This window comes from Nicotiana tabacum, chromosome 6 (assembly GCF_000715075.1).
Source record: "Nicotiana tabacum cultivar K326 chromosome 6, ASM71507v2, whole genome shotgun sequence".
NCBI lineage: Eukaryota > Viridiplantae > Streptophyta > Magnoliopsida > Solanales > Solanaceae > Nicotiana > Nicotiana tabacum.
This window is the reverse complement of record NC_134085.1, coordinates 182873744-182881697: the sequence shown is the minus strand read 5'-3', so window position 1 is coordinate 182881697 and position 7954 is coordinate 182873744.

Here is a 7954-nt window from a genome sequence, read left to right as displayed (position 1 = left end):
ATAGGATTCACCTGACTTCTCATCAATTGCCTCCCTTATCCTCCGCTTCACACTTCCCCAACAAGCCTAAAAGCTGTTGGGGAAATTCTGTAGTGAAATTTATTCGCGATGAAAAATGCAAGCCTAAAAACATCTGCATTCTCAAAAGCTTGACCTTCCCCAACAAGTAATTCACTCCAGTTGGCAGTAATGCCTGGAGTTCCATCGGTGATTCATTGGTGGGAAGGTGCAGGAGTTGGAGTAGGAGTATCAGCACTAACTTGTTCTTCCTCGACACTTCCGAGAGAGACTGCTTCAACCTCAGTGGTTGAAACCCTGTGACAAAATATACAACATTAGTTACAATCAAACTCTAGGTAGTCAAAAAATTTACCATAATAAACATCATGTGGACCAGTATAAAACAGCCATTACCTAGTGGTATCCATATTAGGAGCAACTGCATAATTAGACTCTTTCTCTGAACTTGACGCATAAACGTGGGCAAAACCATCATTAAATTGTAACAGAATATCGACACCTTCTTGGTCTCTTAGCCGTATCAATTGGGCCCTATCAAACTTCACTGTAAACTGCAAGACCTTATCAGAAGGATCATTGCCTAATCGGTCAAAAACTGCATTCACAAAATCATTGTCTTCACAATAATCTAATCAGTAATACCTCCCACATACGAGGTGGATCCATCTGGAAGCGCCTTATTCTTTCCGCCCCAATAACAGAAACAAAACAGCATTTTACCTTCAATTCCCATCATGAAGTAGTGTACATGATCACAGAGCCACAAAAGGTAACGAACTTCAAGAACTTCAAATACAAGATTAAAAGCATTTTTGATAAGAGCTACTTATTAAGGCTAAATGTACATGACCACCACTATCATTATTCTCAACCACAATCAACACTCATCCACCTCAATAGAGGCGGATCCAAGATTTTAAGTTTATGGATTCCTATCGCAATCAAATTAATATACAATAATAACTGAGTTCACAAACAGATATTTATAGATATTTAATAAATTTTTTAACAAAAATACAGGGTCTATGCAAAAGTTACTGAGTTCCCGGGAACCCATATATTATACTCTAGATCCGCCCCTGCACCTCAACTACTACAACTAACTAGCACATCACCATCAACAAGCACAGTCGGCACTGCCCATCATTATAACCTACCACCACCCACCACCACCTTCCTCAATCACAACTACTATACCACCACCCCCATTATTAACTATTACCACCCACCACCACCATCCTCAATCATAATCGTCACCACTATCAATCACCACTAGCTACTACCCTAAACCACCATCATCAACCAAAATTACCACCAACCACCACCTCTAGTCGACATTCACCTGCTGGCCATCACCACCAACAGCTATCACATTTTTAAAAATTATATATATTTTATTGATAGAATATTAGATTAAAAATTTATCCTATTGTTTCACTATAACGTACGACTTATATTGGTTAAGTTTTTGCATCTTCGTATTAATTTCAATATATTTTCTTATCATACGTTCAAGACTAGTTTTCCTTTTATCTTTTTCTTTTGGTTATATATTACCTATAAGGTTTTTACTTCTAGGAATAGATTGTCCTGTCCTCACTAATTCTTATTTACTCCAAGGTTATTCTTGTTCTGCGGTTTGATGACAAATACAAATGCCAAAACGGAAGAAACAGAGAATGCATTTCTTAGTCACGCAAAATAAAAAGGGGGACTAATAATTAATGATAAAAAAAATTATCACAAGATTACCCACCGTTATCAATCAAAACGTACAATCTTTTACGTTAGCCTTTGGGCTCTAAGGTAGCCTGCTTTTTGGTCTTAGAAGAATTGGTTTTCAAAATATTTTCTACAAAATTGTATGTGTAAAGGAAATGTTCGCGGAGGTGGAGCTAGAATTTCAAGCTTATGAGTTCAGTTTTCTAAACTTTTTAAGTTACTGGGTTCTAAATTATTGATTTATAACTAATTAATGAATTTTTCAAGACAAATATAGGATTTGAACCAAAGCTATTAGGTTCGCCGACTCGTAGCCAGAATGGTGGCTCCGCCCCTGAATGTTCGGATCAATATTTAAAAAAAGTTTCATGGAAAAGGTGTGTTATATATTATGTCGTTGTCTTTCATAATTTATGAGTTATTTTGAAAAATAAAAACTGCTTAAACACTGTAGACACTTTCATATGATTAAAAAGTATATTATTCGCGCCACTATAAATTTGATGGCAAGTTCAGAACCAATAAATTTCAAATTCTGATCGCGTCACTATTAACATGACAAGTAGTTGCGTGTCCAATGATTTTGTATTATTCAGAATTCATACAGTTGTTGTCCGCCATTTCCGTTAACTAGTCTTAGAGTACGCGTGTTTCACGTGTATTTCATATCAATGAATATAAATTTTTAAAAATTACATAGATAGTATGCATAGAAGTGTTCGAATTATCAACAAAAATTAAAAAATCTAAATTACTGGGAAAAAATCATGAACGTTAATCGCATTTATCTAAATCAATAAAAGAAGATCTCTTCTCCACAAATGCCTTATTATTTGGACTTTCGTTAGGAACATATTTAGGTTCTCACGCCACTTTCTAGGTAGATTCGATTATTATTGTCACGACCCAATTTCCAATTTATGTCGCGATGGCACTCAACACCGAGGTTAGGCAAGCCAACATTAGTCAACTAATGAGTTTCATTTATGTTACCAAAATATTTCCAACATTTACTTAGATTAAATTTAAAACATTCGATAATAACGAATAGTTTAGGCAATATAAAGCTGAAATGGCCAAATGAAGTCTTAATTATGTGTGTACCAGGAACTAGCGTCACAAGTATGTGGGCATCTAGTAGAATATACAAAAGAATATATATATATCCTACTACCTGAAATAGAATAGACAGTCAAAATCAAAAGAGAGACTCCATTATGTTGCTGAACGACATCGGAAAGGAGCAGCTCACCGTGGAATCTCGGCCAAATATCAAGAGTGCGCGCCAGATGGGTAGCTAGATGCACCTGCCTCAGATCTTGTACAATTAAGTACAGAAGCATAGTATGAGTACATATACAACATGTACCCCGTAAGTATCCAGTCTAATCTCGAAGAAGTAGTGACGAGGGGTCGACTTGACACTTACTAGGGTCAATAAATATAATAATATGAAGTTCAATATTCTATTTCGTAATATACATAGAAAGCAACAAGTTCAAACAAGAAATAATACTGAAAATCCTCTCATCAATCAATAAATCTAGGCATTTTCTTCATTTAAAGCTAGTGGTCTTTCAAGCAGTAAATTATACGAATTATAAGAGGTTCTGATTCTATTATCACACAAATACCACCGAGGATGTTCGGCCCGATCCAACATATATAAAAGTAAATTGTGTGTTGCTGTGAGTCGAACGACCCGAACCATATATATGCAATCACCAACATGCCGAGGCGAACGGCCCGCTCCTATGAGAGTAGTGGAAATAATCACGCTGCTCGCGGAATATACTTGCGATGCGGTTAAGTATAAATACAACTTAAATGTTTTCTTAATTCTTTTCAAAAATAATTATTTACTTAAAATCCTTGAAATCATGACATTCTCAACAAAGTTTCAATCAATACAATTTAACAATTATAATCATATAACGATACCTACAAAACATGGTGTAAACCTAGAACGACCCGGACATAACAGGAATAGTAGCTACGTAACGGACTCTTGTCACTTTGTGCGTACGTAGGCCCCCCACAATTAAATCCCATATTAATTAAGTTCATCTATGAGAAATTTCCCTCTTACAAGGTTAGAAAAGAGATTTACCTCGCTTCAAGGTCTACTTTCTGGTCCAAGCTTAAGCCTAAACCCTCAATTTGGTGTCGAACAATCCGAAAATATCCAAATAACATAAAAACTAATCAATATAGGCTCAAAAGTTCATATTCCCACTATTAGAGTGATTACTCAATCCATATTGCAAGATTCCTAAAATTCACCCCCCGGGCTCACATGCCCGAATTCCGGAAATTTTCGAAGAAAGTTATTACCCATAACCTAATGATCAAGAATATTTGATTTTTACTCCCTTCCATAATAAATTTCGTGGTTAAATCTTGTTTTTATCAAAACCCTAAGTTATACTCTAATCCTATGATTTTCACTAATCTTTGTGTGTTAATCTACCCAAAAACCAAGTATTAAACTCACATTAAATAGAAGTTACTTACCTCACAAATGCTAGGTTGAAATCCCCTCTTTAGAAGTTCCCAAATCTCCCAAGGATACAATAAATGACCCCAAATAATCTTAAGTCCCGACTTTTAAACTTACTGTCCAGCTGCCCCCTTAATCGCGAATGCGGCAGAGGCCTCGCGTTCATGAAGGCCATTAGCTCAGGCCCTCTGAAGGCCCTTCATCGCGAACGCGACAAATAACACATGAACACGAAGTCTAGCTTGGCTTGACCTACGCGAACGCGAAGAACAAAGTTGGCAAGACCCAGCTAGTCTACTCTACGTGAACGCGGGAGGCCTCACGCGAACGCGGAGGTCACTGGCCCACACCTTCGCGAATATGGAGCATCTATTGCGAACGCGAAGAGCATTCCTCCCACATCCCAACCCCTTCTATGAGAACGCGATGCTTCCTTCATGTTCGCGAAGAAGGAAACCAAAATTGGGCAGATCTCGTATCATGTATTTAGCTTCGAGGGGTCCGAAACTCACCCGAGCCACTCGAGACCCCGTCCAAAGGCATTAATAGGTCTGTAATCATAATACGGACTTTCTCGAATTCTCAAAATGCGAAAAACAACAACGAAACCAAGAATCATACCCCAAAACTAAATTGAATCAAATTTTGAACTTCAAGTTTTCCAAATTCGCCGAATACGTCGAATCATACTTACAATACTCGGAATGGCACCAAATTTTGTGAGCAAGTCTTAAGAAACCTCCCCAACTCGCCTCAACACCTCAAATGAGCCTATAAACCTTGGGCTCAACTTGCCCTTCTTCCCGAATCTCATAATACCCTTCATCGGCAAGACTTTCAAGAGAACCTTCTCGCCGACCATGAATGATACATCACGTGCCTTCTGATCCGTGTAACTCTTCTATCTAGACTGTGTTGTACGAAGTCTTTCCTGAATCAACTTTACCTTTTTCAAGGCATCTTTCACCAAGTCTGTATCGTACAACTTAGCCTCACCAGGCTCAAACCACCCGATAGGAGAACGACATGGCCGACCATATAAAGCCTCAAATGGAGCCATCTCGATGCTAGACTGATAGCTATTATAATAAGCAAACTCGGCCAAAGGCAAGAACTAATCCTACTGCCCTCCAAAGTCAACCACACATGCTCTAAGCATGTCCTCCAAAATCTGAACTGTCCGATCCAACTGTCCGTCGGTCTGAGGATGGAATGTTGTGCTGAGCTCCACACGGGTCCCCAACTCACTCTAAACAGCTCTCCAGAAATGTGAAGTGAATTGAGGACCTTTATCTGATATGATGAAAAAAGGCACACCGTGCAATCTAACTATCTCCCGAATGTAGATCTGAGCCAACTTCTCCGAAGTATAAGTAGTCACAACCGGAATAAAGTATGCTGACTTGGTCAATCTGTCGACCATGACCCATACTGCATCAAACTTTCGCAAGGTCCGCGGCAACCCAACTACGAAGTCCATAGTAATGTGCTCCCATTTCCACTCAGGTATAGGCATCTACTAAAGTAGGCCACCTGGTCTCTGGTGTTCATACTTAACCTACTGGAAATTCAAGCACCTAGGCTCATACTCAACTATGTCTTTCTTCATCCGCCTCCACCAATAATATTGCTTCGGGTCTCGATATATCTTTGTAGCACCGAGGTGAATGGAATACCGTGAATTGTGTGCCTCCTCTATAATCCTCTCCCTCTAGCCATTGACATTAGGAACACATAGGTTACCCTAGAGTCGCAGAACACCATCCTCGCCAATAAAAACCTCCTTGGCACTACTCTGTAGTACCGTCTCTCTGAGAACTGCCAAATGTAGATCATCGAACTGCCGAGCCTTTATTTGCCCCAATAGTGAAGACTGAGCAACAATACACGCAAGGACCCGGCTGGGCTCTGAAATGTCCAGCCTCACAAGTCTGTTAGCCAAGGACTGAATGTCCAAAGCTAGTGGTCTCTCCCCTGCTGAAATGAATGTCAAGCTACCCATACTCTCTGCTTATCTACTTAAGGCAACCGCGATAACATTTTCCTTGCTCGGATGATAAATAATGGTGATGTCATAGTCTTTCAGTAACTCAAGCCATCTACCCTGCCTCAATTTAGGATCCCTCTGCTTGAACAAGTGCTGCAAACTGCGGTGGTCTATATAAACCTCACAGGACACCCTATACAAGTAATGCCTCCAAATGTTAAGAGCATGAACAATCACTACCAACTCCAAATCGTGCACTAAGTAGTTTTTCTCATGAATCTTCTGCTGACGTGAAGCATATGCAATAACTCGCTCCTCCTGCATAAATACATATCCCAATCCAACACGTGAAGCGTCGCAATAAATTGTATACATTCCCGAATCGGAAGGCAGCACTAGAACTGGTGTTGTGGTCAAAACCATCTTGAGCTTCTGAAAGCTCACCTCACACTCGTCGGACCAACGGAAAGGGGCACCCTTCTGGGTCAATCTAGTCAAAGGTGCTGCAATGGACAAAAAACCTGCACAAATAGACGATAATAACCTGCTAACCCCACTCCTAATCTCAGTCACTGAAGTAGGACGTGACCAACTCTGAACTGCCTCAATCTTCTTGGGACCCACCTTAATACCCTCTCCTGATACAACATGTACCAAGAATGCTACTGACTTAAGCCAAAACTCACACTTGGAGAACTTGGCATATAACTTCTGCTCTCGTAGTGTCTGAAATACTACCCTCAAATGTTGCTCGTGCTTCCCCAGGCTACGTGAGTATATCAAGATGTCGTCAATGAAGACAATAACAAAGGAATCAATATAAGGCATGAACACCATGTTCATCAAGTCCATAAACGTCGTTGGGGCATTAGTCAAGCCGAAGTACATCACCAGGAACTCATAATGGCCATATCTTGTACGGAAGGCAGTCTTTGGGACATCTGAGTCCCAAATCTTCAGCTGATGATACCCTGGTCTCAAGTAGATCTTAGAAATACCTTAGCACCCTGCAATTGGTCAAATAAATCATCAATAAGAGGCAACGAGTACTTGTTCTTAATGGTGACTTTGTTCAACTAGCGGTAATCAATGCATATCCGCATACTCCCATCCTTCTTCACAAATCACTAATAGAAAATAGCAATTTTCTGACTGCCAAAACGGTCGCAAAACGGTCAGAAAATGCTAATTTCCGACTATATTCAGACCGAAAAATCATAGTCGCAAAATAGTTGGTCTGAAATAGTTTGCGATCGAATTCGTCCGTAATTTGCGACTATTGCGGTAGCAAAGTTAAAATAGAAAGACGAATATTAAATATTGTCAACTCTCCGACTGACGCGGTCGCAAACAATTTAAATAAAATTTTAATTCTACATTAACTTTTCCACTATTTCGGTCGCAAATGATATATAAACGGTGTTTATAATTATAATTTTATTCAATCTTTCCCACCGGAGTAGTCACAAATAATATAAAGTATTTTTATTTTATTTGAGTTTTTCCACTACTGTAGTCGCAAACTAATTAAAAACTATTTATTTATTTAAATTTGCCACTACTACGGTCACAGATCTAATTTAATAATACTTTTCTATTTAATTTTCCCACAATTGCAGTTGCAAATGTTCCTGGATCTGGAAAAATTTTAAGAGCTTTGCGGCTACTGTGGTCGGAAATCAGTCCAAAAACTGGAAATGTTTTGGCAGATATCAGCTCTTTTA